Source organism: Podarcis gaigeae, assembly GCF_964106915.1.
Source record: "Podarcis gaigeae genome assembly, chromosome: 4".
NCBI lineage: Eukaryota > Metazoa > Chordata > Lepidosauria > Squamata > Lacertidae > Podarcis > Podarcis gaigeae.
This window is the reverse complement of record NC_139677.1, coordinates 3,881,435-3,908,764: the sequence shown is the minus strand read 5'-3', so window position 1 is coordinate 3,908,764 and position 27,330 is coordinate 3,881,435. Positions and strand designations below refer to the sequence as shown.

The 27,330-nt window shown below is 45.5% G+C and overlaps 1 long non-coding RNA gene across 1 annotated transcript in view; it reads left to right on the top strand.

Moving 5' to 3' along the window:
* Window positions 1-25,306, top strand: part of LOC310844138 — a 96,240-nt gene extending 70,934 nt beyond the window's left edge. The window contains exons 2-3 of the long non-coding RNA XR_014563980.1: window positions 24,762-24,866; window positions 25,281-25,306. This is a non-coding gene — a long non-coding RNA (uncharacterized lncRNA). The remainder of the gene's footprint in view (window positions 1-24,761; window positions 24,867-25,280) is intronic.
* The last annotated feature ends 2,024 nt before the right edge of the window (window positions 25,307-27,330 follow it).

Below are 27,330 nucleotides of genomic sequence, written 5' to 3'. Positions count from 1 at the left end.
TGTGACTGTGAGAAGGATGGTTCTGCTGGCAGCATGTCAACTCCTTCCTACAACCCTGGACCCGTATATCAGCTGCTTCCCAAGGTTTCATCACATGAAGACAGACAACCCAGGGTGGTGGATGCAGGTTGAGGGGTGGGGTTAAGCAGATATGCTTTTTAAAAGTAAAATAAAGGGGCACGGTTGTACTACTTTTCGGTCTAATTTCTAGGGTGTTTACCCAATGGTCTGTCTGCCAAGAGAGCACAGTTCTTGGCTGTTTTTGCAAAAGAGGTCTGAGCAGCCACTTTTCAGTTGCCAGCAGGCTTGACTATTCAGGTGGCAGGGGGACATAGATGTGGCCACAAAGAGGAGCAGAAGTAGCTCCCTGACTAGTTTCTGGCAAGTAGATGTAAGCATTCCAGTCTGGGAGCATCATTTCAGCTGCCAAGCTGTCCTCCCCACAGAGGAGAAAACCTAAACGACACTTCATATTCCCAGTTAAAGAACCACTACCCCATATAAGAGGGAGAGCAGAACAGCTCCCCTGACCGGCTTTGGGACTTCCGTGCATACAACCCTTCCTCTTTCACTGTCCCCACAGCTGGGAGGTGAGGGCAAGAAGTCAGAGTATCAAGGTAGGCCCCCATGGTGCATTCAGCAAGCCAGCATCCCTTCTCACTCCTTGCCACAATGGTCCAAGAGGACTGCAAGTGGTGCAGCAGCAGGCTCCGGGCAGGCAGGTGGTGAGAGAAGGAGTTCAAGGGGCCAGCAGGGCATGGATGGATGCGCTCCCACCGCTTCCATGGGCAAGCAAGCAAGCCGGCTGCTCCCAGGCTCTGGGTGGGGTCTCCCCTCACTCAGCAGCCAGATCTGCTCCAGGAGAGCCAGTGAAGAGATGGCTCTGGCAGGTTGTGGGGTGGGGACCTCTCCAGGATGTCTTCCCCTCCCAGATAAGAAGTTTGGGATGAATACTTTGGCCTAATACCATTTCATTTGCACCGAGTTAAAAGATATAGCTTTAGCTGTTCAGTACTATTTCCTTTGTTTCAATAGGAACTCTAAAAAAGTATTCTTCTGGGACACACAATATTGTAATACAGACCTTCCAAGTAAGTGTGCATCCCTGTTTTGTTATGTTTTAAAAAGTTTTGCTAAAACTTCTGTTGTGTTTTGTGACTTTGGGATTATAGAGTGATCATTATCCTGGCACCAAACCTGCAAATCCACAACAGAGATGACTCGAAGGAAGGTGCTTGTTACTGCTACTCAGATGGAAACAATATGAATTAATAGTCTTCCTGCTGACAGTTGGCATAAAATGATTTACAATTTTCAGCATGGAGCCGAATTTTCATCATTTAGGTGTACTACTTCCTTATAGATTATAATTTAGCATAATGATGTGATTATCTGTCTAAAGTACAAAAGGGCTTGTTGTCAGCTGAGGATGTAAAGTACCTATTTTCAGTGCCTCGAAGCAATCCTTTGAGTTTATTTCCCCCAGTTCTAGCATGCTGGTTCAACACAGGCAAACCCAGTGCTTGTGACTAATCTTATTTTCCTTTGTTCAAGAAAAACTTCAATCCTGATTGGTTCCTAATCACACTGCCCTTTAACACAGCCTGCGTTGTATGTCAGAGTAAAGGGAGCTGCTAAAAAAACAAGGAGGAAATGTTGTGATAAATGTAAAGCAGTTATAGCCTCTGTCACACATTTATTCAGGTTTTGTTTTAAAGTTTTGTTCAGATTACTACCTGGAGTGTGCCTAGTCAAGCACTGACAATATTATGAATGTTATTTTCTGGCAATTGAATGAGTGAAATTCTTGGTTTTCTGGGATAAATTGGATATATTCACCTAGAAAATATAAGGAAGATGAAGTGTTTATGTGTGTGTCTTTTTCATCCCTGTAATGGGACAGCCTCTGGGCTCCTAAAAAGCCACTCTGGAAGGTCAACAGGTTCTACAGAACCCTATATAATGTGGCTTGTGAGGCGGCAGCTGGTGTGAGTGAGACATCCATAGAAACTGGATTTCCTCTCGTTGCAAAATGCAAGTGCGTTCTTCTCACAAGCGGCTTTGAGGATCCAGTATGTTGAAAACAGTTGAGCTGAATATGAATAAAATACAAATGAAACAATTGAGTTCAATATGTGCAAGATTCCGGGCCAAATTAGTTGTGACATTACATTTATGAATGCATTGAGTCTAGTTTGGAAGGGGTGGTGGTGGATATGTGCAGGATTTAACCATTTCGCGTTATGCCAAAAGTTATTCCCCTGAAACTGCTGTTCACCCTGGGAGGAAGGGGGCCAATCTCCTTTCTCCTGCCTATAATGAAAGATGTCGGGGGGGGGGCATTCCTTATGAAGGATGGTGACTTTGGTAAAAACTTCATAAAACCTTGGATAATTGCATAATTAATTACTACTTTTTATAATAACTTAAGGGTAATTAGGTATGTTTTTATGATCCCCCTCCCCTGCAGTTGTAGCACCTCATTAAAAATGCTTCGAAGATATTTGATACCTTCTTGAAAATATCTCTCATACAAAAGAGAAAATAACCAATGGGATGCAAAGCGTTATTGGAGAGAGGAATGGTGGGTGGACTTGGAGAGGGGGGGCAAATAGGCCGGGCTTTGGTGGACAGAACTTTTGGTATGAACAGTTCAAGAACACAAGCCAACAATGCTGTCTGCCCACCCTCACTTTTTTGTAGATGTGGTGAACATTTTTTGACAACACCCAGTAGCGGGAAAACACAGCAGTAATGGCAACATACAATAGTATTTGTAGGCAAAGATGAATTGAAAAGCTTTTATTTACAATTCTATTATTTTTTCAGTGGTGTTTGAAGCAAAAAATAAAATACTGGTAAAATAAAATAACAAGAGCTAAAATGATGGGTGTTAAAATAGTTTACATATCTTTTCTAAAATCCTAAATACCATGTGATGTTACAGATAGGTAGCCGTGTTGGTCTGCCATAGTCAAAACAAAAAAAATTCCTTCCAGTAGCACCTTAAAGACCAACTAAGTCAATTCTTGGTATGAGCTTTCGTGTGCATGCACACTTCTTCAGATACACTGAAACAGAAGTTTCCAGACCCTTCTATATAGTGAGAAGGTGGGGAGGGATATTACTCAGAAGGGTGGTGGGAATGGGTGATTGGCAGATAGCTGTGATGAGCCTGTTGACGACTCTTAACGACTGCAATAGGTCTTACAGAAAAAAGCAAGGGGTGAAAAGGTGAAAAATGGCTTTGTCATGTATAATGAGATAAGAATCCAAGGTCTTTGTTCAGACCAGGTTTCTCCATGGTTTTAAGTTTGGTGATAAGTTGCAATTCAGCAGCTTCTCGGGACTATTTAATTGCTCATCATCTAACATTGTGTATGCCATCAAATGCCAACAGTGTCCTTCAGCTCTCTATATTGGACAAACAGGCCAGACCTTACGCCAAAGAATAAACGGACATAAATCGGACATCAGGAATCACAAGACAGAGAAACCAGTAGGAGAACACTTCAATCTCCCAGGACATTCTATACAAGATCTCAAAGTAGCTGTTTTACTACAAAGGAATTTCAGAAATAGACTGGAAAGAGAAGCTGCTGAATTGCAACTTATCACCAAACTTAAAACCATGGAGAAACCTGGTCTGAACAAAGACCTTGGATTCTTATCTCATTATACATGACAAAGACATTTTTCACCTTTTCACCCCTTGCTTTTTTCTGTAAGACCTATTGCAGTCGTTAAGAGTCGTCAACAGGCTCATCACAGCTATCTGCCAATCACCCATTCCCACCACCCTTCTGAGTAATACCCCTCCCCACCTTCTCACTATATAGAAGGGTCTGGAAACTTCTGTTTCAGTGTATCTGAAGAAGTGTGCATGCACACGAAAGCTCATACCAAGAACTGACTTAGTTGGTCTTTAAGGTGCTACCGGAAGGAATTTTTTTTGTTTTTACCATGTGATGGTAATGGATTAGATTTAAAAGCCAGCAGTTAAACTGTAGATTTTAAATTCTAAAGTGGAGTGCTAGGTTATTTGTTAGTTGCTCTTTTCTGTGGCATATATAAAAGCACTTGCACATAGGACTGTTCCACTTTGCACATGGCAACAGACATGGATTTGGTACCAGGTGTATACTGGAGTGGCTTCTACAGTCCTTCTTGCTTTTCTTATGCATGTCCCTGTAGAACATGCAAACTTCCAAATGGGTCTCATTGGTGTGTTATACATGTAAGTGTATTCTTAAATCTTAACTGATCCATCAATAGCAATGTGTGTGTGAAGTAGCCCTCAGTTCCTTCATGCAACTTTCGTCTTATTTGCTTTTTACACCTCTTATCAGCCATGTAGTTGTCTTCGCCTGAGTCCTTTCTCAAAATGAGATCTAGTGTGTCCCAAACAGAGAAGGGCTATCATTTCCCAAAACTTGATTATCCTGACATTTGTCAATGCAACTTAAAATGATTCTTATTCCTCTTCTGCCTTCCTTGGGGCTACTATGAACCCTGATGGAATGCAAAAGCTAGCAAGCCTGGGCCAGAGAGCACATAACTATCAGCTCTTGAAGTGGGCTTGAAAATAGTTTGGACCATTTGTTTGTGTTAATATGACAGGAAGGCTTTACTAAAATGCATTAAGTAAATATTAGTATATAATAAGATTGTAAGAATGTCAACACACTTCAGTTTCTGTGGCTGCCCAAAGATGGCCACACGTATTGTAGCATGACAACGGAACAGCAGGCAGGTGGCTTGGGCAGGCAGAGGAGGTCCAGGCAAGTGGTGCAGGTGATGGCCAGTCCAGTTGGGTCTCAGAGAAACAGCCACCTCATACCAACGCTACCATTTCAGTCTCAGGCCAAGGAGGAAAAGTGGTAGCAGCTCTGGACGGCTGCTCTGAGGAGCTCCCCCAGCATGTCCTGCCTGCTCCTCTTTCTTGGGCTGCTCTTTGGCCAAGCGGGTGAGTGAGGAGGAAGGAACTGGAGGTGGATGCAGTTGGGCAGGGTGGGTTTTCAAGCCTTCCTACAGTCCCTCTGCCACTGCTGATAGAGAGAAAGTCTGCTCTTGGTCTGCTCTCCTCCACGCTGCTGCCACAGCCATGGCTGCTGCTTTGGGAAGGAGAGAAAAAGTTGACATTTTGAAACGCAGACTTCTTTCTCCCCTCCTCACTGCAATAGCCTCCCACAGCTAGCGCGCTCTCTCTCTCTCTCTCTCTCTCTCTCTCTCTCTCTCTCTCTCGGCATGTGTGTGAGTGCAGAGGGATGGTGAAGGGGATAAGGAGTTTCTCCCCTTCATTCCCCTCTCCCCTGCCAGTGGTGTAACTGGAGGTGGAGTTTGGGGTTGGCAAGGTGCAAAGGGAGGGGTGATTTGGGGTCAGCTCTGATGGGAGGGGGGTTTGGGGTGCTGTAAAGGGAGAGGAAGGAATTTTCGTCAGGTGTAAAGGGAGGGGGCTGCAAAGGTGTGGCAGTTTGGCGGGGGTGATGCCCCTGGCAACCCAACTGAGTGATAGTCCACAAACTGACCACTCGCATCACAGGTAACATGGTTCTCCCCCACAATATAAATTCTGGCTATGCCCACGCAAGCAGATTATTTGTACAGTATTGTTCAATGTTACCTTCTTTCCAACAGGTATGGACCCAGATGTTGCTAATGCTTCATTTCCCACTTCCAGTACAGAGTGAAATTGCCTTGTATCCTGGTGAAATACTTGAGCCTAGGCTCTGAGCACATGATCTGATCCTTGGCCATCTTGTAGCAAAGCCTGGCTCAGTTTTACGATTGAGAACTGGGTGTCTGCATACCTGGTGATCAAGATCCAGGCTCTAGGTCCATCCATTTATATTCATGAAGAACAGTATGCAGCATGTGCTCTCAACATACTTCTTTGTGTACTGCAATGCAGGTGTTGTATTCTTTTAAAAACAAGGTGCTGTGTCTCCTTTTCTTCTCTCTGTAATTTACAAGGCAAGTTAAACTCTGGGCCTGTTTAATGGACCTAATAGCAGACTTTCAAAGCCAACAACTGAATCAACTACAAAGCCATGCATTTGCAGACAAGCCCGATGATTTACAAAATTTAATAAGCTTCTTCCTTATGGCTTTCTCCCCAAAGATGCTGTTCCTGTAACTGCTGCCAGGAATGCTGTCAGAGGTGCACAGACTATTGCTATAATGAAAATTTTGTGGAAAACTGCATAAACAATCTCTAGCACTTGCTAATTCATTAACAGTGACTATATTCTGCACTATGTAATGCATACAATTACCTACAGACACCTTATAGATAGGAGCAAGAACCCAAGGATTGTCTGACTATCCACTTGTGATAAATGCTCTCACTGTTCAACTATAGAATTGTGCACAGAACAGCAGGCAAAGAGAGAAAGAAACATTTGCAAAGAGGAAGAAAATAAGTGAAATAGATAGCAAAAAAGAGTAAAATGGAAAAAGCACTGTAGGGAGTTAGGAAGCCACCATCAACAGCAACCTAGCATCCCGCCATTTAGTGCTAACTATAGCATATTGGCCTGTCTCACTGCTGTTGCTGCATGACATTGGGCCTGATCCAGACCGGCTTGGAGCTGGTGCAGAGATTGGACCCAGTTGCCCTGTCCCCCCTTACTTGCTGCTGCAGCCGCCATGAGCAGCTGGGCTGTGGCTTCTGTGGTGGCTAAACCACACTTCACCTCAGGCCTTTTTGAACATCTGCAACATTCATTGTGGTCTTGCAAATATATCACAAGTTATGTTGGAGCAGTGCAGATTTAACAAACTTGTAGTTAGGCTATCATGAGATTGGTACTCTCCTGGCTCACCTTAATCAAAGTGAGGCATTACTGCTCCAGCGCAGATGTTCACAGAGGTGAAAGTTCATCAGATTTCCATTTAGCCAGAGTTGCTATCAGCTTTAAATCCTGGTTAAGCGAATTTCTCCATTATAGCTGTGTAAGAATATAGGGTGGTCTTCTCAACAGTACCATTCTGTTTTGCAGCATTTCTTCAAGTCTAGATACACATTTTGTAGAATGTGTTTATTCAGTATAGGATGTTGTTCCTGTTTAGACTAAATCTGTTTAGAGCTGGGGAATTGATAATAGATTCTGACTGAATGACACTTCCTGATTAGATAAATTTCCCCATTCTAAATTATTAAGCCGTCTTCTGCTTCCTGTTTCCTGCCTTCCATTATTCTTGTCCCTTTGTCTCCTACTTTGTCTCCTCCCCTGTTTGGCTTTGAGATTTTCCAGTTGTATTATTCACATAGTCACAACTCACTTTCTCCCCTACCATAAGAACATAATAAGAGGTCTGCTGGATCAGACCAACAGCCCACCTAATCCAGCCCCCTGTTCTCAAAGTGGCTAACCAGATGCACCAGGGAGCCTGCAGGCAGCCGAGGAGACCTGTGGTCCTCTTCCACCGCAGTTCAGAGACTGGTCTTCAGAGGCATGCCGCTTATGATCCTGCAGGCCATATATAATCTCTGTCGTGACTGGTAGTGGTTTTATCCTTCACACGTTTGTCCAGATCCCTTTTAAAGGCACTCAAGGTGATGGCCACCACATCATCTTGTGGAAGTGAATTCCATAGTTTAAATATGTCTCATGTGACCAAGTTCTTTGTTTGTCTGTCCTGAACTTCTATGGGACAGGAAGCAAATCATCTTTCTACTCACTTTCTCCAAATCATGCATAATTATGTACATCTGTATCATTTCCAGTGATACAGTGTGGTGTAGTGGTTAAGAGCAGTGGACTCGTAATCTGGGGAACCGGGTTCGCGTCTCCGCTCCTCCACCTGCAGCTGCTGGGTAACCTTGGGCCAGTCACCCTTCTCTGAAGTCTCTCAGCCCCACTCACCTCACAGAGTGTTTGTTGTGGGGGAGGAAGGGAAAGGAGAATGTTAGCCGCTTTGAGACTCCTTAAGGGGAGTGATAAAGCGGGATATCAAATCCAAACTCCTCCTCTTCCTCTTCCTCTTCTTCTTCTTCTTCTTCTTCATCCATTATTTATTTAACCCCCCACTCACGTTGTAACACAATGGGGAAAAGCTCCAGCCTTCTGATCATTTGCTTTGCCCTTTTGTGCACTTTTTTCAGCTGCACAGTGTTGCCAAATCTACAATACCCAATCTTCTTAAAATGTAGATTTTTCTCCAGAGGTGTTTAGCAAGAAACGCCTCTAATGTAATGATAAATGTGAGAAAGCAGACACATTCTGTTATCACAAATGCCTACTATGATTTATTTCCAGCACAGGAGCCCCTCATGGAGATATGTGGGCAAAACAAATTGAAATCAGAAGGGTGCTTTCCTTTCTTACTATCTGATAGGATTTGGGTCCTCCCTCACTTGCCCCTTGCAAATTTTTGTGTATGTCCTTGGGCTGTGCAGAAAGTACACACATTTGTGGAATCACAAGGGAATTCTTTTTAGATGAAAAAGAGATGTGTGGGACAGCTTAGTGAGAATGAATTAGAGGTATTTTCTCCTCTAAACATCTGTCAGCCACAGGGAAGAATAGAGATGGTAGAATAATTTAATGCATGAAAAATGATTTCTTGACATTGTTACAATATACTTGAACCTTGTTAGGTGTTCAGTCACATTCCTCCACCTCAGAATAGTTTCTAACTCAGTTTTATACCAGGAACAGCTTGTAGCTTTAAAAAAATATATATTGGCGAATATTAACACATGTTAATGTTCTACAGAGGGTAGGAGGGCCATTGGAAGGTGTCAGTGATTCAATGATCTATGGCTTTCTTGCCATTGGGTTGTATATTTTTATAGACTGTTTAGGGTTAGCAAATAGGATTGGAAAGGAAACCCACTGTTCATGTCATGAGTACAGCAAGAGAAATAGAATATTGAAATATACTCAGAGTCGCAAAGTGATTTCATGCTCTTTATTCAGCTCATAGTGGTGAGGAGGAATGAATAATGTCCCCTCAAAGTATCTGCTTTATATACATTCTTTACACAATGGGCTGCACATGATTGGCTAATTCTGGAATTCTACTGTAAGCCAATCAGGTTGTGGATTCACTTATATCTGGAGCATGATTGGGTGGTTCCTGCCAACCAATCATATTGCTGCATTGTTCTAGGACCAATCAGACTGCTGCAGTTTAGATCCTATTCAACTCAGTACATAACACCCCTCCCCTCTAAGTTCCAGTCCTGCCCGGGAGGTCGCATTCATAGTCCTCGAGGTACGCCGGCGGCCTACGTGTGCGTTGTGGCCTGGGGTGTTCCCTGGTCCGGGGTTCAGGTTCTGGCTCGTGTTCCAAGGATGCTGGCTGTGATGGGGCTGTTTGGTCTGGCGCAACCGGCTCGCTCAGTCGTGGTTCTGGCTCCGGTGTCCTTTCGGCCTCGCAGGTCCTCTCTGTATTTACTGATTCTGCCTCTCCTGCTGCCCCCTCCTGCTCTATGGGCCTCACTGCCCCGCTGTTCCCTTGGGACTCCTCTGACCTTTCCTCCTCCTGGTTTTCTCCCGGGAATCGTCGCCGTATCTGGTCGCAGTGGCGGCGCCAGCATTGCCCCCCATCCGTTAGCACCTCGTACGACACGGGGCCAGTGACCCTGGTGACTGTGGCAGGTACCCATGCTGGGCCTGCCCCAAAATTCTTTGCGTACACTGGGTCCTGGGCCTTGAAGGTCCAGGGGTTCCTGCCTTCCCCCACCACTACCTCATCCTGAGCTCTATCGGGGTGAAGGCGGTCCAATCTGATTGCAAGGCGCCGACCCATTAGTAGTTCAGCGGGGCTCCGGCCAGTTGTTGAGCTGGGGGTGCTGTGCTGTGCTAGGAGGAATGTGGCAAGGCGGTACTCCCAATCCCCTTGCGTCATGCGGCGAAGGGTGTCCTTGGTGGTCCGCACCATGCGTTCTGCTTGGCCATTGGTGGCAGGGTGGAATGGCGCCGAACGGATGTGGCGGATGGCGTTCTGCGCTGTGAAGGTTTGGAATTCTCCTGACGTAAATGCAGTCCCATTGTCTGAGACGAGAGTGTCAGGGAGCCCATGGGTTGCAAAGAGCCTGCGTAGTACCTGGATGGCTGCGGATGTAGAAGTGGACGGTACCAGTGCAACTTCCAGCCATTTGGTGTAGGAGTCCACCACTATGAAGAATGTTTTCCCCTGAAAGGGGCCAGCGAAGTCCACATGCAGGCGTGACCATGGTGCTCGGGCAGACTCCCAGGACTGGACTGGGGCCCTTGGGGGATCTGGGCGGGATTCTTGGCAGGCCTGGCAGTGTTTGACCCAGGCCTCTATCTCTCCGTTGATCCCTGGCCACCACACATAACTCCTGGCCAGGGCCTTCATTCTTACTACCCCTGGGTGTGTCTCATGTAGGGCTGTGAGGACCCTTTTGCGGAGGGGCTGGGGAACAACAACCCTGCTTCCCCATAACAGGCACCCCTTGTGGGCCGACAGTTCATGTTTGCGGGTTGTGTAGCCAGCGAATTCTGGCCCAGGACTGCTGCTGGGCCATCCCCTCCACACCCAGTCCAGGACCCGGGAGATGACCCTATCTTTCTTGGAATGGTGTGCAACTTCTTGTGCCTGAATGGGGCGGTCAGGAAGCAGCTCCAGGCTCATAACCTCTTGTGCAGGTGCTGGGTCGGGGCCTGTTTCTGGTAGTGGTAGCCTGCTGAGGGCGTCCGCATGGCCCATCGCCTTCCCCGGGCGGTGAATCAGTGCATACTGGTAGCTGGCAAGGAAAATTGACCACCTGAGGACACGAGGAGACAGCACTTGGGGGGTCTGCTTTTCGGGAGCAAACAAGCCAAGCAACGGCTTGTGGTCAGTCACCACGGTGAAGGGCCGCCCGTACAAGAAATCATGGAATTTTTTTACTCCCTTCACGATTGCGAGCCCCTCCTTGTCTATTTGCGAGTAGTTCCGCTCGGTTGCGTTGAGTGTCTGGGAAAAGTATGCTACCGGTACCTCTCTTCCATCTGGGAGTTGGTGTCCCAGGACAGCGCCAATGCCATAGGGCGAGGCGTCGCATGCTAGCACCACCGGCAGCCTCTCGTCGAAGTGTGCCAAGACCGAGTTTGAGACAAGCAGGTCCTTGACTGCCTGGAATGCAGCCTCCTGGCGCTGGCCCCACACCCAAGGGGCCCGCTTGTCCAGGAGTCTGTGTAGGGGCTCCGCTACCGCCGCTTTGTGGGGAAGGAGGGAATGGTAAAAGTTCAATAGTCCCAAGAAGGCCTGAAGTTCAGTCTTGCTCTTGGGTGCTGGGGCATCACAAATGGCCCGTACCTTGTCCCCAGTTGGGTGGACCCCTTCTGCGTCCACCATAAATCCCAAAAAGTCCACCTGAGGCACTCCTAGTAGACATTTTTCCCGCTTCACCTTGAGACCCGCCATCTGGAAACGGTGCAGAACGGTGCGGAGGCGGTCCTCAAACTCCTCTGGTGTGGGCCCGGCAATCAACACATCACCGAAGAAGGGGGTGACGCCAGGAATCCCTTTAAGGAGCGAGTCCATTAGATTCTGGAATATGCCTGGTGCCACACTGACACCGAATTGCAGCCGCTTTACCCTGAACGCTCCTCTGTGCGTCACAATTGTCTGTGCCTCTGCTGTGGCCTCATCTACTGGAAGCTGTTGATATGCTTGGGCCAAGTCCAGCTTGCCAAAAATTTTCGACCCAGCCAGGGTGGCAAGGACATGGCTGACCACTGGCACTGGGTATGCATGGGCCGTGAGGGCCTTGTTTATGGTACATTTGTAGTCTGCGCAGATGCGGACTGAACCATTAGGCTTGACGGGTGTGACGATTGGGGTTTCCCAGGGGGCATTGGGCACCGGCTCCAGCACTCCTTGCTCCACAAGCCGGTCCAATTCCTCGTCTATACGGGGTTTCAGGGCGAACGGGACCCGGCGGGCCTTTAGCCTGACCAGTCGTACTGCGGGGTCAAGCTGTAGAGCAATGGGGGGGCCCGTATACTGTCCCAATTTCCCATTGAAAACCTCTGGAAATTCCTTGCATATGGCATCCACGTCCACTTGTAAGGTAGTGTGGTTCACCCCGGTGATGGCTAGCCCCAGTGGTCCAAACCATGCCAATCCCAGTAAGCTAATGTAGGGGCCCTTGACCACAAGCAAGTCCAGTTGCCGCGTCCGCCCTCGGTATTGCACCCTGAAGGTCCCCACCCCCATTGTGGAGACCTTACGTTTCTGGAAGTCCCGGAGGGTGAATGGGGCTGGCCTGAGTTTGGGACCCCCAGTAGGACACAGTTTCCTTAAGGTCCTTGCCGAGATTATGGATAGATTTGAACCTGTGTCAAGCTCCATGTGGCATGGGGCCCCCTCTATCCGTACCTCTACATAAATTTTCTCTATGTTGGGGTAGGGCAACTGGTATACCTGGACGTCCGTGAGCTCCGTCGAGTTGCCTTGGTGCGTTGGGCCCCGGGACCTGGGGCTCTTGGATTGGTCATCTGATGCCTGGCGTCGGGTGGGCCGAGCCCGACACACCCGGGCGATGTGTCCCAATTTTCTGCACTGCCTGCACTCTACGTTGCGGAAACGGCAGGTCCTCCTCTCGTGACTTTCCCCGCAGCTTGCGCAGTTCCCTCCTTCTCGTCGAGGCAGCTGTGGTATGTGGGCTGCTTGAGTGCACTGCTGTACTCGGTGCACCTCCTCCCTGTCGGATCCTGAGTCGTTGGTGAGGTCTTCGTGGTGGACCCTCGGTTGGGACGGCTGGCTTGGCCGTGCCTCTTGCGTCGACCTCTCGGCAGCTTCCGTTGCCAGGGCCTCCTCCAGAGCGACCTGGAACATTAGGTCCTTCTTAGCGTAGAGGCGTCGTTGCAGCTTCTCATCCTTCAGGCCACCGACGAGGCGGTCCCGAAGCATGTTCTCCAGCTCTGAGAAGTTGCAGAACCGGGCGGTTTGGCGGAGAGAGGTCACAAACCCAGTTATGGTTTCCCCAGGGGCTTGCCGCTTTGCGTAGAAGGCATTTCGACGAGCCACCACTGAGGGCTGTGGCGAAAAGTGCCCCTTAAGCTGTTCCATTATTGTTTTGTATGGAACAGTAGCGACGTCTTCAGGCGCAAGGAGAGCCCGGGCGATTTCAAATGTCTCCTCTCCGCAGACGCTGAAGAATATCGCCCTCTTCTTGGCGTCTTCTTCATCGGTGACCCCTTTGGCTTCTAGGAGGAAGGTAAAATGGGAGGCGTACGCTTCCCAGTCTCCCGTTGCTGGGTTGAACGGCGAGAAGCTGCTGTCGGTTGCCATTCTGAGTTCCTTGTGTCCCGGAGCTGAAGCCTGGATACACGGTGCGAGGCAGCGGTGCGGCAGGTGGCGGTGCTGCGGTGCTGTGCGTGGCAGTCAGCTCAGCGGGATCCCACCTTCGTCGCCAGTGAAATATACTCAGAGTCGCAAAGTGATTTCATGCTCTTTATTCAGCTCATAGTGGTGAGGAGGAATGAATAATGTCCCCTCAAAGTATCTGCTTTATATACATTCTTTACACAATGGGCTGCACATGATTGGCTAATTCTGGAATTCTACTGTAAGCCAATCAGGTTGTGGATTCACTTATATCTGGAGCATGATTGGGTGGTTCCTGCCAACCAATCATATTGCTGCATTGTTCTAGGACCAATCAGACTGCTGCAGTTTGGATCCTATTCAACTCAGTACATAACAAATATGAAGAAGCTTATGGCACTGGCAGCTTTTCAACTGGTTCAGTGCATGTTGGGAAGTAAAAGTTCTTCTCCATCCCACCTGCAAAGCTCAGATATTTTCTCTCCTTAAGAAAACTCCCACTTCATTTGTGGCTCTTTCAAGAGACTCACACACTCAACTGCTTTTATTCCCGGTCTTTCCTTGAAGGCAATGAAGTGGGGGGGACGGATGCCCTACTGATTTAAAAGATATATTAAGAGAGATCAATGACACAATGTCACTGACAATTGAATTCATGTAAAGCTCCTCAGAGTGTTAGAAAATAAAGTGGAAGCCACAGAGTTTCATTCCTTTTATCTCTTTGATCCCCATGTTCAAGACTAGCAAAGGCCTGCAGCAGTGCTTAGACTGTAACACCATCATGAGAGGAGCTATTATTGACTTTGGCATTACTGAGCACATGGTGCCAGTTTACTGAAGCCAAAGATGCTGATTTTTATTTTTATTTATTATTTTTAGCTCAGCCACAATTTCTGCAACAGCAGAACTCATCATGATGGCACTGATGTTTTGTCTTAAGGAATGAGCTACTTGCCATCAATAGCATTTATGGGATGGTTCAAAGGGTGTACATTTTTCTTAATGGTTTAATCAGAAAGGATTTAACTTGTTAATCTGTAAAAGGAAGTTCAGCACATAACTCATTGGGAAATTGCTTCCCTCAGTTATGGAGGAGGAAATCACCCAGTTCTGCATGGATTTCTAGCTCTCTGAAGACAAACTGATATGTCTTTGAAATGATGCAAAATTCTCATAGGTTTGTGAGAATTAAATTGTGTGCCATCCACACTTTCATTTCTCCCACAATTTCTACTATTTTGCATTGGTCTATTATCACAGGTCTGAGGGGGTTTTTTTGTTGGTAATGTCCTGGGAAAACCCGCTATTTACTGCTGAATCAGATCAAACATCAATCTGTGGAAAAAACAAATACAAAATTGTCCCTCTTCTGAACCAGTCCTAAAACAGCTCCTGAATGGGGTTTGCTTGCTTACCCGGGAGCTGTGTTGGGGGTGGTCTGCTCCCACCTCCTTTTTTTCTTTCCCCAGCTATCCCTGTAGGATAGTTTTCCAATGGTCTCTCCAGCCTGCAACAGCAAACTTTGTGTCCTCAGCATGCTTCAACTTTTATTTATTTATTTTTACTTTCCCCTGTTTGGTGCTCATATAAAAGCTGCAATCAAACAATAGATGTACAAAACGAATGTGTGTGATCCTGCTCAGTTGTTTTGACTTGTTTTCATGGTTCCAATCCCAGTTTTATTTTCTGTCTTGTATTGGAAGTGTCCTGGCTCCTTTTGTGTGTGCTAAATGCTTGTCAGTTTATCCAGTTTTCTGCTAATCTGGTTTTCTGATTCCTTTGGAGTGAATGTTAGTTTTTTTAAAAAAATAATAAAGTGGACCCTGGGACTTATCCTTCACACCCAGTGGTTTGACAAGCCCTGGACCCATTGCACAGACGTACGAGAGAATTCCACCTTCATACAAGATCCCGCTCTCTCAGCTGTTCTGGCCAGAAATAAAGACCTCCTCAAGGAAACAGGAATGTCTGTTGTTGTAGTAGTTAGTAGAGGCGAGCGATGGACAATAGTTTTATCTGAGTGCTGAAGATGTTAAATGAGAGGTACTGCTCCCATAGTGAGTATATTCATCTGCCCACCACATTGGGTAAAGAAGTTTTGTGGCTGTTTGAAAGGCTACAAAGGGCGGTTGCAGGTTTTGGTGTTCTTTCCCAGGCCTGCGAAACCTGTTTTGTCACAGTCTTATCTGACAAAATCGCAGCCTGAAGACAATACCCCTACCACACATTTCAGTGCTAATAAGGGATTGTATCCAGCTAGAGACAAACAGAATCTGATATGTTGCCTGATATTAACCTCGAAGAAACCTGAAGTCCACTTTTGCAGCAACCTTGATTTATGAGTTCATCATTTATTATTGAAGGCATGTATCCTGTGAAGTACATTGCCAAGGTGCTTCTTTTTAATCTTGAGAATTGACTTTGAATCATGTATCCAGGCTGTACCTTTACTGCTTTTACAGGAAGCTATAAAGCCCCCAACCTTTCCCTAGCTTTGCAGCCTTGCCCTCTTTCAGCCCTGAGCTCCCTCTTCAGCACTGTTGCAAGCTCATTTTTATTTCCAGAATTTTGTCAGGAATTTAGCTACTGCTAGAATTGCCAGCTGGCTGCTGAGTTGCCAGCCTAGCTGTTATTTTGGTTAATTAGCCAGTTGAGTTGACTGCAAGAGCCTCTTATGGGCAATTGCACCAACTGGCATTTGTGTGTTGCTCCTCTTGGTGCCATAAGTGGAGGGCTTTCCTGCTGAAAGACATGCCGGCTGTCTCAGGCTCTAGCAAAATGCATCCAGAAAGGGTGGTTCTCCTTCCCATCTTGATGTTGTATGCTTGTCTCTTCTCCCGCCTCTCTCCCTGCTGCCTGCCCCCCACATACCTCCCCAGGTATTCCTCCCCACATACCTCTTCTATTGTGACATGCAATGGCTGGGGCTGTTTTTCTGCTTCTCTTCATCAAGAAGAATTTGCAGACCCAATGCCAACACAGCAGAAGGAAATGACGGCTGCTGCTAGGGCAGTGTTGCCAACCCATACTGCCACAGCCTGGAACCACAGGCTGCTTTCTCCTGCATGCCCAGATGCTCTTTAGAAATAGGTTTTTAGGGGAAGGTTAGGCCCACAGGCAAAATGGGTTTTCAGCACATTCCAAGAACGCAATCTTTTCAATTATAAGGTTTTAAAAAACACCTTCAAAGCAACTCTCTTTCTCAGCTTTTTTCTGTGGTGCTGATGGACTAGTTACATATTACATGCTAGTGTATATTATCCCCTGGATGTTATATATAACATAGCCACTTTGGGGAAAGGGGGGATTTAGAATGAAGAACTGCAAGGGAGAAAGGGGCTCAACCCTTTCATTGTCCACTTTCCCCCCTTCTACAAATTGTACCTTCAGCAGGTATTTTTCTCCACAGTTTCAGATACATGCCTAATCTTACAGATGTGGGTTTTGAACCCTTGCACAAAGTATTGGCTTAACTGGAGCAGAGCAATGCCCTTTCCCCACTGATTTTCCATTCCAAATTTCTCATCCCAAAATGGCTGCTCAAAACATGCATTTGGATAGTGTAGATTGTGCAAACAAAGACGTGCTCTCTCTCCCAAGCCCACATTCCCAGCATGTCCACAATCCTGTCTCTGCAACATCTGCACTGGATTGGTCATGTCCACAGAATGGAAGATGGCAGGATCCCCAAGTAGGTGATCTACAGGAAGCTAGGTTCAGGCAACCAGGCCTGTTGGCAGACAAACTCTGTGCTAAGAAGATGTCTGCAAACGTGACATGAAGGCTGGCAACATTAACCCTGCAATGCCTGGAGACAGTCCGGTTGTTTATCCATAGCAATGACCAGAGGACAAATGACCATTGGGAGGAGTGCAGAGAGAAGAAACACCTTGGTGAATGTGCATCAGCACAACTTGGCGCCTTCATCTGCCCCACCTGCAACAAAACATCTCTCTCCTGTATCAGTCTCTACAGCCACAGCTGGCGATGTAACTTTCAACAGTTTGACTTCACCCCTAAAGGCACACACATCTGTTGTCTCCCGAGACAGACAGATGCCCACCAAACACTTCAGTACCCACAATGGTCCCTACAGTGGCTCCAAATTCTGGGTGTCAGCCATTGGCACGCAGAGCCTGCTGGGTGCCTTTACTTCAGGGGGAGCTCTGTAGGTTGTCCAAGTGTAACTGTGCTGTAAACCTAAATGATTTGTGTAGCTTGAACTTTTAAACGCAACTGATGAGAGTAAAAATGACACCAGCCTTGTGCTCATATAGATCTATTATATCTTGAAGTTGGTCCATGCATACTAAAGAGAGCACATTTGGAAATCAGAAGTCACTTAAAATGTCTCTTGCCTGGAATATGTCTGGATTTCCTGCCAATATGAGGAGTGACGTCAAATAATAGGTGCTATTACTGGAGCATGAAATGATTAGTTAAAGTTCACAGTGCTTGGCTAGATCATTTAGACCCTTATTAGGCAAAAAGAAGAAAAAGAAATTGTGAGTGATTTGTGTGTGTGTTCCTTTTAAAAAATGTAACTGCTCCAACAACTTTGGCATACAATTCTTATTCCGCACTGCGGCCCCAGTCCAGTACATGGAGGCAAGTTTCTATGTGATACACCTAGGTAGCAAGGTTAGGGAGAACTCTGCCTGAGGCCTAGGGGAGAGAGCGCCACTGCCTGCTAAAGATGGCTGGATGGGGTAGCTTCATATTGTTCCTGTAGTAATAATAGTGCACCCACCGCCTGTCCACAATGGGCACTGATCAGATATTGGGAGTAGGGACATAGAACCGTTTTTCTCCTTTACAGTCAATCAGCACCATTGCCTGTTATTTGACAGTTTGTATAGCAGAGATCACGAACCTGATGCCACGTTGGCTACCCTTGCCAAGGCTGGGTTGGTGGTGTGGCATTCAATGCGTGGTACTTGCCTGTATGTGGAATCTAGGTTAACCTAGATCAGGAGGGCATCCAGCTTGACTTAAGATGGATTGACAAGCCGTCCTTCCTTTCATTCTTGCCGTTTGTCTAACGATCTGCACGGGAGTTCCCCTGTGTATTCTGTGACACTTATTAGCAAGTGTGCAGGGCTGAGGCAACTGTTGTTTATATCCATATCTCACCTGTGATAACTTTAACAAGAAATGACATGAGCTAGCGTCTGGAGCTGGCTGAAGGTCACAGCCAGTTTGCAAAGGAAGCCCAGTGCAGCCCCTTCTCCAACTCTGGGCCTTGCCAATTCAGATTTGTCGAGAGCAGCCGGCTGAGTCATTTCACATCATTAATGCCAAAACGACTGAGGGCATGCTACCTGCATTAGCTTCTCAGTTCCAGGAGTAGAAGCACACAGAGCTATTAGCGCACCTCATTCACATCTTAGATAAGAATGTTGGAATAGTTCCACATGGCAGATGAACAAAAGAAGTCATTAGGCTTATGCTTGTCCACATCTACTCAAGTGGCTGACATTCCCTGCCTTTGCTGTTTTAAATCAAGACTGATTTACTGCATTGCCTTTTTTGTGAGGGTTGTGTAAAAAAGAAAAGAAAAAAGAACCCCCTTCTGCACATCACATGCAGTCCATTAGAGCAGCTAACCTACATTTTCCACTGCAAACAGCTTCTGTTGTACACATTATGCCCTTAATAGTGCTATAACAACATGTGCATTTGCAGCTCTGTTAATGGCAGTAATTACTGGGATGCCTACAACTGGTGCAGCTGTGTGGCTAAAAGAGTGAGCAAAGGTTGTTCTCCCACTTCTGCAGCCCCGTCTGCAGGATGTGAAGGTAGGAAGACATTCTTCAGCAACCTACTTCAGTTGGGGGCAAGTGAAAGCTTTAAAATTGTCAGAGGCATGAGGACTTATCAGTAAGCACAGTAGTCGTAGGAGTTTGTTTTGAAATTTGTCTTCATTTTATGGAATTTTTTCTTTCTGCTAGTAGTCTACATTGGCTATCTGTCTAATTCAGCAACGATCTTCTAATGTGGAATTGAACCAAATATTGACTCATAGACTTGGTGACTATGCTACACCCTCCCATCCGCTACATACTTCAGACCAGTTTTGAGCAAAATACTAGAGGAACCTGCTTCTTGTATGCATCATGGACTGTGTATACACAAAATCTTATTCTAGAATCAGTGGAGTCTGGGTACTTGTTCTTGTTGTTTTACATATTCCACACACAATCGAGATATGTTGCATTTGTCCCTGAAAAGTACTTCTTGAGAAACTGGTTTCATTCTGAAAATGAAAGCTCATTGCAGATTGATTCTGTCCAAGCAGTGTGTCCATTTGAAAACAGGTTCCGGCAGCCCCAGCAATGGGGGTGTAGCCACACCCTTGGGGTGGGGGTGCATCAAGAATGCAATTGCCACTTCCTTCATTCACTTTAGGTATGTGAAAGGGGGAAAATGCATGTACAGTACAGTGGTACCTCGGGTTACAGATGCTTTAGGTTACAGACTCCGCTAACCCAGAAATAGTACCTCGGGTTAAGAACTTTGCTTCAGGATGAGAACAGAAATCGCATGGCAGCAGTGGGAGGCCCCATTAGCTTCAGGTTAAGAACAGTTACAGGTTAAGAACGGACCTCCAGAACGAATTAAGTACATAACCTGAGGTACCACTGTATAAACTACGTAATCGAAGAGGGGGTGTCCAAATGTGCATACTGTAAAGTAAGCACAGCCAGTCTTGCAGATGGCAAGGCCTAGAATCAATCTAGCATAAAAGCAGCATGCTAGCTGAGGACAAGCATGAACGATTCTGAATTGAGAAAAACTACATTTTTGTATTACAAATGGTTTAGTGTGTACGCAACCTTTGTCCCCTTTGGGGTTTGGGTGATTGCAAAATCATAGAAGCATAAAATCATAGAAGAACTGTAGATTTGGAAGAAACCCCGAGGGTCACCTAGTCCAACCCACTGCAGTGCAGGAATCTCAACTAAAACAACAGGGGGAGCTGACTTGGCCCCGGGGTTATGGGTGCGCAGTGTGCATGACGCCATGAAATCCCATTGTGACATGGCGTCACGGCGTCACACGCCCCTCCCCCAGCCTCAACTTGACTTCTGGTTCTGAGGTCTTGCAAGGCCTCGGAAACATGTCTGAGGTCTTGTGAGGCCTCAGACATAGACAAAACAAGAAATGGCAGTTGCTTAGCTGCCCCTTTTGTTGCTGCAAGGCAGTTGTGGATTGGAACACTGTCACTCAAAGTGCCAATATCATAATTTATGGACAAAGTAATGAAAGAGAGAGATATCAACAGCTATTAAGCATGATAAGTACTGGTTTGGCCACTGCTGCTTTTCAGAACTCCTAAAGAACCCACTATTCTGCTGGGCTTGATCCATGGTAATTTGCTTTTTTTGGAACACCTGTATGATGGAAGAAAGACAAATCATTTGTCTTTTGTTGCCTCTGACAAGGGTTATGGAAATCAATGGAAAGATTCCTAATGCAGGATTGTGGCTCCTTAGATATTGTTGGACTATAACTCCCATTATCTGTGACCATTGGTCATGCTGGCTAGGGCTGATGGTTAACTCCCATCCAATAACCACTGGGGGGGGGCACAGATCCCCCACCCAATTATGATGGGGTTTCTATTTTTAAAAAAGTCAACTTTTGAAATAAATTTAGATGAGTCAGTTCATGCTAACAAAGACCTTCCATTTAAGATGCTTCCATTCATACACTGCATCCAATAAACCTTCCATTTCTCCCTCGGGGTCATCACATTCCCTTTTTGCTTGGGAATACTTGAACCAACTCTAGCACAAGTTGCAATATATTCCACATACAGTGATGAGCAATAAGAGTAAAAAGGGAACATTAACAGCGGCTTACAGCAGAACAACAAGGAAGCTGTTTGTATTAATTATCCTGTAAACAAAAAACACAATAAGGAAAAAACAGATTACATGCTCTTACATTAGATGGAACAAGAGAGTGAAGCATCCACTGAATTATTTCTTTGATCTGAGGGAAAACAGTTCCTGGTGAATTAGAGTCCTGGAAAAGAGCCATGGAAACTAAATGGTTGAAGAATGAAAACATGCAAAAATACGTAAAGGATTCCATTTCCGATAGTTAAATTCTGTTTCCATGGCAATGTATTATGAAATGTTGTTATTTGCTTCTGGTGACCTAATCGGCCTACTGGGCTCTGAAAGTTAAAATCTGGGCTGAGGATTCAAACAAAACAGAACAGAAAAAAACTTGCAAAGTTTTGAAGAGTGTTGCTGCATTTCTGACTGTTTACCACTTTCTCAAAAGGGACTTTAATGTCCTCCTAGCCAGAAGCATCTCAGATTCTCCGCTAACAAGCTAGTGCCAGAGGTATTCATGATGTTAGTACCCTTTCTCATGCCCGGCTGATTTGTTTTGCTTCCACCCTCTGGAAATGTGTTGCCATCTTTGTCTTTTGTTTCTTCATTTTATTCTGCTTCATAGTATTTTGCTATTCCCAGTGATGCCAGCATCCTTAAGAAAGCAACGACAGTCTCTTTCCATTCACATGATAATGCGTGGTGTCTACTATCAAAGCATGGTGTGAAGTGAAGCCTGGGCTCCCAGGCAGGCTCCTCTGCTGGAAGACTGGGTGTGGACACCCTTCACCAATTCCTATTTTTATTGGGCAGGAAACGTTACACAATTTTAATATTTTAAAAAGGATTTTATAGTCTTGGCAAAGCTGCTGGATCCAGTCAAGGTTGGTTTTGATTTTATGTTGGCAATTAGTGTCTTGTTGCCATGGCAACCACACTTCACATGGTTCTTGGAAATTAAACGGCTGAACGTGAGCCCCTTCTTTCTTTTAGCCTCTGCAGTTAAAGGCGCTCACTGTGTGTGAGAGATTTTGATTACAGATCCCCATAAAATATCTATAAACATGCACCATAACAGAAGAGCTCCATCAATTAAAACCAAGTATTCAATAATTTATTCTTTAATTAAAGCACCCTGCTTTTCCTTTTGCTCTAACCTTTCAAGTGTTAAAGGAGACATAAGAGCTAATTATTTTGCAAGGAGTACTTTTTAAAAATTAACAAATTAACAGACAAGCATGAAGAGGAAGGGAGGCATGGAGGTTTTCAAATGCATTACTTATCTGCATTTATTGAACACAATACAAATTGTTTTCAAAGTTAAATAACTAATTCAATAGTTTTTCTTAAAGGCTTGTGTATATGCGGGGGGGGGGGGGAGAGACACATGTCACTCATATCTGCTACTGAGCAGGTTATGTCAATCTATGAAGGAGGTATAACCCATGTGTGAATTTTGAGCAGGTCTACAAACATGATTTTTTGTGATAACAGAGGCCTTGAATGACACTGATTCATTAAAACAGGACTAGAAGTGGAAATGAGAGCAATTGGAGAGTTCCAGTCTGTGTAGAAGTTATTATGCTTTCATCATTTCAGAACTTGCCATAAACTACACCCGGTTCTCACAATTGAAAGCTGTGTGTTACCAGATCTGTTCATGTGTCATACACACACACAAACCAGCATCTTACACAAGTGTAGGTGGAAGAATCATTTTTGGAAACTTTACCGGAGAGAACTGTGTGCAACAGACATTTCTGCAAGGGACATTATTACTTTTAGAAATACCCTGCTTATTTGCAGCAACTGTAAGAACCAAACATATGCCAATTTAAATGAATATAGTTTATTTACACAAAATGGCAGACAAAGAGCAAAATAGCATTGTGGCCTAGAGTCCTATTACAGAAAGATAAAATAATAAGCTGGTTAGTAGTAAGTAAGCACCTACATTGTCTGAATTGTAGAATAAGAATAAAGAGATAGGAATAGGTGAAGATATTGCCTTATATGGAATGTAGCAGAGTGCTAGGGAAAAAGCAACCAGGTAAAATAAAATGGGCCTAAAACACACCAGATGGAAAACTTGAAATGGAAATTACTTGGCTTTGGACTATTGGGAGGTTCAGAGACAGTGAGATTAGGGAAATAAGGGTCAATACATGAAAGAGGAGCAAGCTGCTAGTAGTTCCAAAGGAGAGTAATGGCCTGTGTTCCAGATAGAGCTAGGGAGGAATGATCATGGCAAAGGCCAGACCAAGCCTTATGAGGTATGTTTAGCCTTAAGGAGAGAAGACTGAGAGGTGATATAATAGCCACCTTCAAATATCTAAAGGGCTGACCCATGGAAGATGGAGCAAGATTGTTCTCTGCTGCTCCAGAATGACAGAAAACCAGTGACTTCAATCAAGAAAGGATATTCTGACTAAACATAAGCAATAGGTTTCTGATGGCAAGAGCTGTTGGACAACGGAAGGGACTATCTTGGAAGGTGGTGGACTCTCCTTCATTGGAGGTTTCCTAAACAGGTTGGACAGTTGCTTGCAAGGGATTCTTTAGTTGTGTTTCTTGCATTGCAGGGGAGTAGACTATATGACACTTGGAGTCCCTTCAGACTCTACAGGTTTTGGTTGCTGCTCTATGTGGAATTCATAGGCTGCCTTTGAGCTTAGTCCACACACAACCCTGCAGTGTTCTGAATCCACTGACGAAAAGTTTTAAAAAGAAAAAAGAACTTTCCTTTTGAGAAATGCTGACTTCCTGCAATCCTAACCCTGAGGGCAAAATAACAAACATCACTTGAGAAGCAGGGATGCAGAGTGAGGAGGGAAGAGGGCGAACTCCCACAGGCATCCACAGGATTGGAGCAGGCCTGAAGAAGGGGGGGGGCATGGAGGACTGCAGCAGTCTCAGGGGAGAAAGAGCACACTAGGTGGTGGGGTGAGAGGTGTGCAGTCATCAGAAAGAGACTTACTTGAGGGATGTTAACTTTAACACAAAGTCTTCTAGCCTAAAAGCATGGCTAGCTACACAGTGAACTGTCAGAAGACATCACAATACATTTTTTTTCCTACTGAAGAGTGGCAGCAACGGCAGAAGCAATCTCTGGCCAGTCAGAACTTACAGGATGCGACTGATGGACCATCGTGGGGGAAGGTAGAGAGAAATGCAAATTCAGAGTTCATCCGATGTCCCTTTGTTACTTTGAATAAGGGTTTCTAAGTCTGGGGGATTTACGTAGGCTTTGCACATATGCTTTCCTCTATGTTCTGCTTGCCTGGTCAGGCAATATGTTTCTGAATAACAATTGCTATTGTGGTTGGGGGCTGCTTGAGAGTTTTTCACAGGCCTCCAGGTGTTCACAGTGAGAAGAAGATGCTGGACTGGATGCGCCATCGCCCTGACCCCCCAGGCTCTTCTTATGTTCTTATGTGAATGGTCTACACATGTGATTTAGCCAAAATGAGGCTATGTGTCAAGGGGCACAGTCACCGCTGAACAGTTGCAGTGCAGCCCCTGCATGGTCATGTTTAAAAGCAGCCACCCACGTGGGTCACTGCTTGAATGAATTAGGTCATTCAATGTTTTATTATTTAATTGATGTTTATTCTTTAATTGCAGGTCAATCTGTTACTGTTACTAAACATATGTTGAAGAATAAATGATTTGACCTGCACATTGAAGACTTCTAAATACCACAAGGAAAAAGAACCTGATGCTGTTAAGGTATGGACAGATTTCCTATTTCTTAACTTCTTATTCAGATTAACCTGCCATTTCTCTAATTTTGCCCTGTTCTAAATGCCGCCAGAGCTCAACATCTCTTTGGGCTTGTCCACACTTCTGAAAGGTTTCCAGACAGGCTTTATAGACATGGGTCCAAGGGGTTTTGTCTTTGCCCCAGAAAACCTGCTCTTTAGCGCTAAATCAGAACAAAGGGCAATCCATCAATTCATGGGAAAAGCCAATTGCCATTTGTTTCAACTCGGTGCAAAACTGCTGGTTTTCCTGGGGGAAAGCCACAGGGCAAACAGAGATGTGGATGAGCCCTTTGTGGTGCCCTTAAAGGCATCAAAGAAAACTTGTCACAACACATTTGAAGGCACGGATGCTTAATATTCTGAAACTTCCTTCTTTCAGATGTTTTCCGAAGTTGCAACCTGAGCATCTACCAGAATCAATGTGAGAGGTTTCAGTTAAAGCATGCATTTAATCAGCAAATATATGTAAACAGCTGCTTTAGTTGCACACTTAAGAATTTGGTATTTTATAAAGCAACATGTCTAAAATGAGTATTTCAGGGCCATGTAGGTTTAAGCTCTTGTAGAAGTAAACATTGTGAAAGTTGAAGAGGAATCCAGTTTCTTTTCTGGGAAATTTGCCGAACTTGAACTGGGAAGAGGGAGAAACCTCAGCAATGCGCAATAATTGGCTTATTAAAGGCCTTGTACATTTTGAATCTAGAGATTCTTCCTTAGTAGCTACTAGAAAATAAAGATACAAAGGTGCAGACTTATAACTGAGACCAGATGGTCCAAACATGTAACACCGGTGCTTGCGCTTCTGCACTGACTGCTAGTTGGTTTCTGAGCCAAAGTCAAAGTTCTGGTGTTAGCCTATTAAGCCTTATATGACTTGGAACCCCATTACTTCATAGTGCATTTTCCCATATGAACCTGCCTGGACCCTTGGCCAGCCATCTTTGGAGCTCCTTCTCCAGTACCCTCTCCAAAGGAGGTGCAGAGGCTCCACACAAGAAAGGGCCTTGGGAATGATCTCTTCAGGCAGGTGCACCATCTTTCTGGTACCAGGCTAATGCTACAGCCAGCAAAAGGGAGCCCCTGTGTTCCATGCTGGGACTTGCTTTTAAAAAAGAGATTGGGGGAGGGAGGGAGGGAGAGAGAGAGAGGGAGAGAGAAAGAAGGGGTATCCCCACATGTACTGGCTTGGCAGGTTCCTCTTTCACCCCATACTGGGCTTGCTGCTGCTGCTGCTGCTTCTTTAAAGGTTGGGGAGGGAAGGAAGGAGTGGCAGGGCTTTCAGTTGCATTCAGGCTACCATGGTCTTCTAGCCAGGCAACGCCAGGGGCGAGTGTTCCCTTGGCCCCAAGGAAGAGCTGTTCTGAATGGGGTGTGCGTACTTGTGCATACATAAGTAGTGCATATACTCAAGTAATGTATGTGTAAGTGTGGTTTTAAAGAGTTATGAATGTGTGATTTGTGTAAGAGATAGAGAGGTGTATTTGTGGCATGTGTGATGGAGGGAGTTGTGTGTATGCATGTGAGAGGAAAGGAAATATGTATGTGAGGTACAGTATGTGGGGGAGGGGTGCACCTGAATAGTGAGGAGGAGATCTATGCAAGGTGTGTGTGTGTGTGTGTGTGAGAGAGAGAGAGAGAGAGAGAGGGAGGGAGGGAGGGAGGGAAAGAAAGAGAGAGACCCCTATATGTGTGGTTGTGTAAATGTAAAGTCTGAGTGGGTGAGATGGATAGATGCATCTGTGCCTGAGGTTTGTGGGTGCTAAGTGAATGCTCCATTTGTGTACTAGAGAGAATGCCATGGCCTTTCTATATGTTTCCCCTGGAACTTTTGCACTGGACAATAACAGTGTCACTGTATGCGCACGGGGGTGGTGGGGTGGGGGCAGTGTTGGCGCTGGCATCTCTGTGTGGAAAATCAATATTATGTGAATGTCACAAACAGGACCAGCAGCGCATAGCACCGACTTCTCATGCTAAGCACAAGTTTGGATGGGGCAAACAGCAGTGACTCCACTCTCGTTTAATTTTGTGCTGTGCCACACACCTCCCAGTGTTCATTTTGGGACTGATGCCCTTGGTAGCAGTCTTAATTGCTACTTCTATATAATTCAAGGTAATAAATACCATCTATAAAACGGTAAACATTTTGAATTTTATTATCAACTTTTTAATAAAAAAGTTCATCACAAAATCAACAGAGAAATGGGGAGTGGGAGGAGAGGTATTTAGCAATTTATCAGGATACAAGTATGGGCACCTTCTGTTTCTACAGAAAAAGCACTGCTTGTGGTAATCATAAGTGGAATGGAATGTTTCTGTGAAGGTCCACAGGCTTGCCAGTGCCAGGGAGGCTGGCCATGTGCTGTGTGAGCCTTTCTTCATACAGTAAACGCTGCTGAGCAGTGTGACGAGGAGGGAAGTTGCCAGCA